At 40.2% G+C, this 8,487-nt stretch overlaps 1 long non-coding RNA gene across 1 annotated transcript; it reads right to left on the bottom strand.

Moving 5' to 3' along the window:
- Positions 1 to 930: 930 nt before the first annotated feature.
- On the bottom strand, positions 931 to 4,933 carry LOC139992872 (uncharacterized). The gene is made up of 2 exons (XR_011801225.1): positions 2,748 to 4,933; positions 931 to 1,270 (listed from the first exon to the last, which is right to left on the bottom strand). It is a non-coding gene; the product is annotated as an uncharacterized lncRNA (long non-coding RNA).
- Positions 4,934 to 8,487: the final 3,554 nt, after the last annotated feature.

The following is an 8,487-nucleotide window of genomic DNA, read 5'->3' on the forward strand; positions in this document are numbered from 1 at the left end:
AGCAATCCTGGTTAGTCGTTTGATTGTAGATATATTTATAATGAATGTGCGCGAGCTTGGAGCGTGAAGATCGCCTGTATGCGGTAGCATTAAATCTTTCTTGCGTAGAAATATCTATAGAGGAATAAACACTTTGCTGTTCTGAAGCTTGGCCAAAGGACCATAAAGAACGAGCCACGCTCGATCGCGGAAAGTCACCAGAAGCAAGAACAACAGAGGCTTGTTCGCCTCTTTTCAATCCTCCTTTAATGGTTACGGGAAGGAGAAGAAAAAGCAAAATAATAACTTGATCTCTGCCATATATAATACATACACAGCCGGAAAGGAAAATACGATAACCGTGGCGTAGTCAGGTTTTCCATTGCATCGAGACGCGGTTGGCTGAAGCTTCGTTTGTAAATTTCTTGTAGTCACCGGAGAATTCACCGCCGGTGCAGTATGCAACGCGTCGAATAATAAATTCTCTCCTTGAATCGTCGCTCTCGACGTTCTCACGTTTCTCGCGGTGCGGCGTCGCGTCGCTGCGGTTTATTAAGGAAAACCGAGTTATACACGCGCGCGTGCACCTTCACCGATACCCGTGTCCCGTGGACGTTGGTTTTAAAAGATCGCGCGGCACGCACGCCGACAGGTTGTTCCAGAAGGGAAACGAGACAGAACACACCGTCGTAGCCTGTAGCAATCCGAAAGCTGGTTCTTCGTCTTTCTCCAACTAGAACCAGGGAGGAAGTGAAAAGGTTCGGTTGCTCGAAAAATCGAAGACCAGTTCTGCTGGTTGTGTTACGCGTTTTAATTAAAGGGCGAAGTTAGAAGGCGGTGTAACTAACGTCTTACGTAAAGCGTAGCTCGTCTACTTGTGCAGTTGCTTGGCACAGGTTTACCGGGCGATTACGTTTGGTAGCGTGGGCGGTTGAGAAAGTGGTAATCTCGTTGCACCAACGAATAGAAGCTGATTTATTTCACTGTATTCGTAATTTACGTCTGGCGATATTTAGAATGGCCGAGCGTTGATTCGATGGATATAGGAATTGCGAATTCCGATATTTACTGTGGCTTCGTGATTCATAATACTCTACGTTTTATGGTTTATGGCACTGTGCTTCGTAGTTCTGTGCTCTGTCCCGTTGTGCGATGCTCCATGGTATTACGCTTCGAGGTACTAAGATTCATAATATTACAGCTTGTACATCGCCGGCCACCGGTGTAGCATCAGCGGTGTAGCCTAATCGTTGCAATTACTGCGAGTCAATTCGTTAGGATTATCGCAAAGCTGTAACAAATTTTAGAAATTTTTTTTCACTTAGCAATCTGCCTTGTTACGATACCAACGAATTATGAGATTTGTGACGAGATAACTCGAAGGGAACAAATTGTCCGAATTCTTACGATAGGGATGTTCTTATTATTAGTACGCTATCGTTAGTCGTTATTTCGCAACAGTTTGTATAGCGTAATTTCGCTGAAAGGGTAAAAGATACGGAGAACTTGAAATGTTTCAATATATTAGTAGACGTTAGCATTTAATTTTAATTTCGTTATGTAGTATTTCGAAAAGGCCCTTTTCATTTTTCCAGAAGACGATATAATCAATAGGTGGTATTATCCTACCACGCGTAGGCAGTGGAGAATTATTTTGCCAAGACAACAGGGCGATTATTCGTACGAATGATATTTCGCAAATAATTCGCGCGAAACTGAAGGGAAACGAATCTAATCGCGATGCAATTGATAAAATGGAAAAAGAGAAAAAAATAAAACGAAAATAAAGATGGAAATACGAAGAGCGAGGATTGCATTTGCATGATGCATGTTTAATGTCTGGCTGAATGAATTCTTGGAAAATCCGTGTTCGGGGAATTGTAGTGCATTTTTCTCGGAATTTCAGCGTGAACGCTGCGGAACGCGGCTGTAAAATTCGCGTTACACGAGCGAATTTCGTCGGCGCGTTAGGCAATTTGCATGAGTTTTATCTTCTCGTCGACGACGTTATCAAGTTATCGTAGATCTACAAGAAACCCGTAAACACGAACGCTACTCTCGAAAAACCTCGTGAAAATCTCGACAAGTAAATTTTCATTATTCGTCTAATGCTCCGACGAATTATGAAGCTTGTGGAACAAAAGTTGGATCGGTCTGCGATACAGGGGATACAAAGTTTATGGAAAATTTACCACGATGCAATAAACGAATTGGAATGGAAAGAAATAGAAGGGAACAGAGGGGGTAGTAAGGGAATCGAGGAGGAATGGTACAATGGAAGGAAAAATGGGAAGGTTGGGAAGGGGAAAGAACGAATGAAAGAAAGAAAGAGAAAGAGGAACAGAGAAAAAATAAGAGGGGAAGAATAAAAAGGAAAAGACCACGGAGAAGAGGGAAAAAAGAAGGTAGAAAGGAACGAGAAAAGTTAAAGTCAAGTAAGGAAAGGCATTAGTACCTACTTTTGCTGCTACAGATTTCAGTATTTCAGGAATGAAAGTGGGAATGATTTAAACAGCCGCCGTACCTTCGTCTTGCCTGTTAGTAAATTTTTAGCTGTTAAAACGTTCTAACTGTTACTGCAAATATTAACTAAAAATATCTCCGCCCGTTTCACCAACCTGCCCGCGTAAATACTGGCAAAAGCTAAAATAATCGAAGCGAGCGTAAAACTGCATATTCAACGTCGCGCCCAACCTATCGAGCAAATTTGTACGAACGAATCGAAAGATCCAAAAACGCTCTCCTCGATTATCTGCAGCGTTAATTACTTCTTTCTCGTACCAGTTCGATAATCCTCGGATTTAATGGATTAATTATCACCAGGCAGCATCGATCCTCTTCCTTCTCGTATAACTCGCACTACGAGATTTATTCGACTGTAGATTCATCTTCGAGCAACGACGTGTTCCAGCGTTTTTCCGGTTGCAGAACGAAGATTCAGGGGTATTTTACGGTGGATGCAGTTACAGAGGGCGTCGGTTTTTCCATGGGGGCCCGTGTTTAAACGACACTCGTTTCAAGCTTGTCGCCGACGCAATTAGACTTCTACGGCCGATGGAATTAAGTGGAGAAAATTTGTATCTGTTGCCGGCGAACGCGAAACGAGCCCCTATCTTGCTGGAACAGGGCGAACACAGCCAGCCGGCCTGCAATTTAGGACTCGCGACACCCTTTAATGTCACTCGAACCACCCCTCGATTGCTCCAGGTTTCTCTCGTTTCCCTCTTCCGGTGACAGTGGTAACGCTGTATCGCGACACTATCTCGCCGTGTCTCCCCCAATATGCCGGAGAATTTTCGAAACGTTGTACGCTTCGATCGCGACTCTGAATTTTCATTCGATTGGACTCGGTTCCGTCGCGATCCTCCAATTTCCACGGACGAATTTCACTCTCGCCTCGGCATAATGAAAGGAGCGTTTTAATATCTTGAGAGAAGACTTTAATACGCGGTATCGTTACTCGCTGTCTCGCTATGTTAACGTGGAATATCGCACGCTTCGATGGCGACTTTGAACTTCGATGAGATTTAATTCTGCCGCGATTCTTCAGTTTTCATGGCTGTATCTCGCTCTTGTTTCGGCAAACAAAAAGAAAAAGTATTTTAATATCTGGAGGAAAAACTTTTAACACAATTCGCCGTATTGTTACGCTATTTCGCTATGTTAGTCGTAAAATATCGCACGCTTCGGTGGCGACTTTGAACGTCGATGGATTTAATTCTGTGCTGCGATTCTTCAGTTTTCATGGCTGAATCTCGCTGCTTTCTGTTTCGGCGAGCAAAAGGTCCGTTAATATCTTGAGGAAAAACTTGAATACAATACGCGGCCTTGTTACGCTATTTCGTTATGTCAATTATAAAATATTGCACGCTTCGATGGCAACTTTGATTTTACATGGATTTCAAATTACCGGAGAATTCTATTCTACGAAACCATATCTTTTGGTATTCTACAGAAATAGCGCTAGACTGGATATGGTTAAATATTGGTACATGTTTCTCTTGGGACAGCGTGTTGTCGAATCTTGTATTCAGGGACGGAGATAGCTGAATCTGTTATCCTTGAAAGCAGTTGTTGCGACGGAAATACAGACATTTGTAGTCATTCCTTAATCTACTGCTAGCATAACTTGTCTTTCGATTTCCAACAGATTAGATATTTGTATTTAATTGCCTAATAGCATAGACATGGACCTATCGCTTTATCCTACTTTGTCTTTCATATTATAATTGTAATGTACACATTTTACGTATCAAGCCAAACATCGTTATACGCGAGTTTCCAATTCCTTTTATCCATTTTCTATATCCAACGATAATTTATCAACCTCTTTAACTGCATTCCGTGAAGAAATATATTGTATAACAGTCTCTTGTACCTTGTCTGGCGTAATTACGACTGATTCCACCGCAATTGTCAGTAATTACCACTTAAATGTTTTCTTTCTACACGAAATAGAAATTCCTTGCATAATTCTTGGGAGTTTCTTACGATATTCTCGTTTCACGTAAAATTTCGTCGAGTTTTTCCCATTAGTCTTCCGCTTTTCCTTTTCCCTCCAACCAGCTATCTACCTATTTATTTATATATTTAATTATTTATTTTCTTAGTTTTTCACAAGCCAACCGTTTTAATCCTCCGTTAGTTACGCGTAATGAGTTTCAGCAGAAAAAGTTGCTGGAATCAGAGCACGCTGATCTTGCTAAACTAATTCACGGCGACACGAGACGACGAGATTTCACTGGATTCTCTTGGTTCTCGGGCAATCACAGCTGAACGCAGCCAAGCCTCTGTTTAATAAGTGGCTGCAGAGTAATTGTATCATTGCTTCCTGTCATTAATTCGATTGTGCAAGGGCAGGCTTCGCAGCGAGTTTCCGCCGAGCTCGAATCAAGTGTAGCTTGTGCCACTATCTTTTGCATACAGCGCGCTCTTTATCGCGAAATTTCGCCACCGACGCATCGTGTTCTCGCCGAAATTCCAGCGAATCAAAATATTCAAATGTTTCTGTTACGTATCCTATCGCTTTCATCAATACGTGTACATATTTCTTTCTTTAATTGATTATTTATAATCGTGTCAACCTGTATAATGGATCAGTAGGGCCACTTATCGTTGGTCGAAATTATCGATTATGTTTTATAATTCATGGAAAAGGTTGATTTGCATTGACGACTTACTGAATTAATTCTACGTCAGCTGTTTGGCGAAAGGTTTCCGATGCATTGCCATAGCGTACACCGCCATGGAAACAGCATGATTTTTCAAAAAGAAAGGAAACCTAGCGTAAACGAAATATCAAGCAGATGGAAAAATGTATCGAGTGACTGAACTAGCGAGCAAAGTTGAACGTCACTGCGTAAAACATATTTATGGCAGTCTTAAAGCGAACCTGCGAATCTTTCGCGTTCCACGTATTTTTTAGCGAACAACAGCTTTCGAAGAAAAATCTGAAGAAATTCGTGTAACGTAGTCAGGCATTCTACATTCAGATTGTAATAAAATTCTGTGTTTCAATCGCGATGAAATTCTGTTGAAATTCTTTACGTAAAAATGTTTGAAACATTCGTGTAACGTGTTCAAACGTTCTCGATTAATACTGTATTATAAAATTTGCAAGAAAATCTAGAAAAAGCCCTACAACGTCGTCGAACATTCTAAATTAGGATCGTTATGAAATTTCTGCCAAGTAATTCGACTAGGTTACGTTACATACGCGAATACACGCGTCCTCTGTTACGAAGCGGTACAAAACGTAGCGTTATTTTCGAACGCGAAAGAAACAGGTTGACGCGGCGAGGGTTCAAAATTTCGTTGCAACTATGCCACGCCACAACTTCTTCGAAACTCTGGAAAAATCGTTATTATCGAGTGGAAGGCGTAGTCCCCCGGTAGGTCGGCCTTGAATTATGCCAAATCGATACGGTTAAAAAGCAATATCGTCTAATGGAGAACTTTGGGTTAGGTCGTGCAGGACGAACTGTTGTAATCGCTCCTGTTCTAAAAATAACGATGTATCTGCGTTATCGTCAATTATCCGTAGGAAGCACCACTGTAGGTGCACTTTACAAACGACGACGACATCATCGTGATTCCACCAGCAATACTCGATTACGTGTATACGCTCACACGTATGAAACTATCAAGAGAAACATGAGAGAGAGAGAGAGAGAGAGAGAGAGAGAGAGAGAGAGAGAGAGAAGGTAAATGCTCTGGTTCGTCGGGATGCACTTTGAACCGATACGATGAAAAGTTGGCTGAAAAGCGAAGCAACAGTTGATGCCCCGTTTAATTACTCTCTCTCTCTCTCTTTCTCTCCGCGTCGAACTTGCCGCGTGACTTTAGAAACGCTTCTCTTTGTGATGTACAGCTTTTTCATTTACGACGTGTTTCTGTTGAGTTTCAACAGATTTTTGGAAATAAATGCCAAGAACGAATGGCTCGTAAATTACGTTTAGTACACGGTGGGAAATAAAAGAAAGTTTGAAGGGTAAGGAGTATAAAAAGACATTGTAGTTCGGTGAAACGGAATTACGTTTGATCGAAGCAATGGATATGCGATATATAAAACAGATGTAGAATATAGAGTAATCTTACAACGCATGTATTAAGAGGAAATTTTACCAGACCTTTGTTAATAAATGTTAGCCATAAAAGGCTCGTAAATTATGTTTGATATACGGCGGACGGTAAAAGAAAGTTGAAAAAAGAAAACGAGCACGAAGGGGAACATATCGTAATTTTGTGAAATGAAATTATGTTCCATAAAATCATTGGACAAATATACAGTTGAACGAAAGTTTTGCAACGTCTATGGAACGAAAATTTTAATAGGTTTTTGTTAATAAATATCGGAAACAAGAGCTTCGTAAATTATGTACAGTGGTGAATAAAGAAGAACGTTTTAACACTAATCGTTTTATCACACCCGGTCAAGCGACCACTTGCAAAATTTAATTTAAAATTGTGCATTCGTTGTTATTTCTTTCGTTCGTCTAACTTTATGTAAATTCTTATGTCAATTTGATAAATCAATTTCTTATATTTTTCTTCATATAAAAACTTACATAAAGTTGGTCGAACGAAAGAAATGACAGGGAATGTACTGTTTTAAATTAAATTTTGCTACTGGTAAACTTAGTGTTAAATGTAACGCATTGGAAGAAAGGATAAGAGCAACAAAGGAAGCATCGTGTAAACGTAACACGGACCATCTACCGAAGAGAAGTTTCACTTCTGAAAATTCTGAAAAGCTTCCTTTCATAATTTGTAGCGGTGTTTCGTTCGCAACGAATCGAAAATTTGGCGGGTTCGTTCGAAGTGGTAAAATGATCACGCGTGGCATTCGAGCGTGATTTGGCACTTGCTTGTGTCACTTGCGTCAGAACGATCATACACGAGGGCACGGAACAATTTTAGACAGTGAAATTCACTCGGTTTAAGATGCAAGTGACCGCGAAACGTGGCTGACGTCAGTGCGCGATTCGCGCCGTTGTCCACGATTTCTTGCTAAACTTTTCCCTTTTATTTTGGGAGTTCGAGGAAAAAGAAAAACGAGGAAAATCACAGGGAACGTCCCGACGACTGTTTAAATACGTTATTCCCTTGAAGAATATTTCCTCTATAGAAAAGGTTCGAGCTCTACATTAATTGATACCTGAAATTCTCGTTATCTCTTGGGATTCTCTTCTGTAAAATTCACTCTTCAATCTGCAAATTCAATCTTGAAAATTCTCGAGAAAATCGACCGTTGTACGTAGTCATGGACGAAGAGTTAAACGCGACCTTTGGATCAATCGAGTTGAATTCGACTGATATTTTATCTTACAATACTTAGGTACATGTAGAATTATTCTTTTATTATCTGTTATCCTAAATTTTGCATTATTAGAATCAGCCGAGGAAACAGAGAACGAAAGAATCTTACAACACGGATCTACAAGTTCCTTTTTCTCAAAGTTTCGATTTCGATTCAATTGTAATTTGTGAATCTATCTATTTATTGAGGAAAAATTTGGAATTTTTAAAATTCGAGAATTTCCACGGAATTCCATGTAAGATTCCGTGTTCTTTAAAATCGAACTAGACAAATTGTATTATAATACTCGTGACATCGACTTTAAATTATTGACGTAATTAAGAACAAATTTTATTTGGATATAACTAAAAAGCGATTCGAAATTTTAATCAACCACGAACACGCGAAACTTTTCCTTTCGTCAATTTTTCATTAGACATCCACTTATAATCAACTTTGTCGATCTGAAATGACTCGAGGACAAGTAGCTTGTCTAATATACGATGTTTTTAGAAACTTGGTCCATTTTACTGTGTTAGTATCTTGAAAAGTGTGTCGCCGTGGCTCGCGTGTTTTCCGAACATTAAGTATCGCCGTTTCAGGTCGCATGTGACAATTTATTGACACAGTTTAATCGACTGGACTGGAAACTCGGCGAAACTTTCCACGGCTACCTGAACAACTTTGCTCTAGTCGACTAGACCGAGAAA

The sequence above is a fragment of the Bombus fervidus genome, chromosome 12 (assembly GCF_041682495.2).
Source record: "Bombus fervidus isolate BK054 chromosome 12, iyBomFerv1, whole genome shotgun sequence".
NCBI lineage: Eukaryota > Metazoa > Arthropoda > Insecta > Hymenoptera > Apidae > Bombus > Bombus fervidus.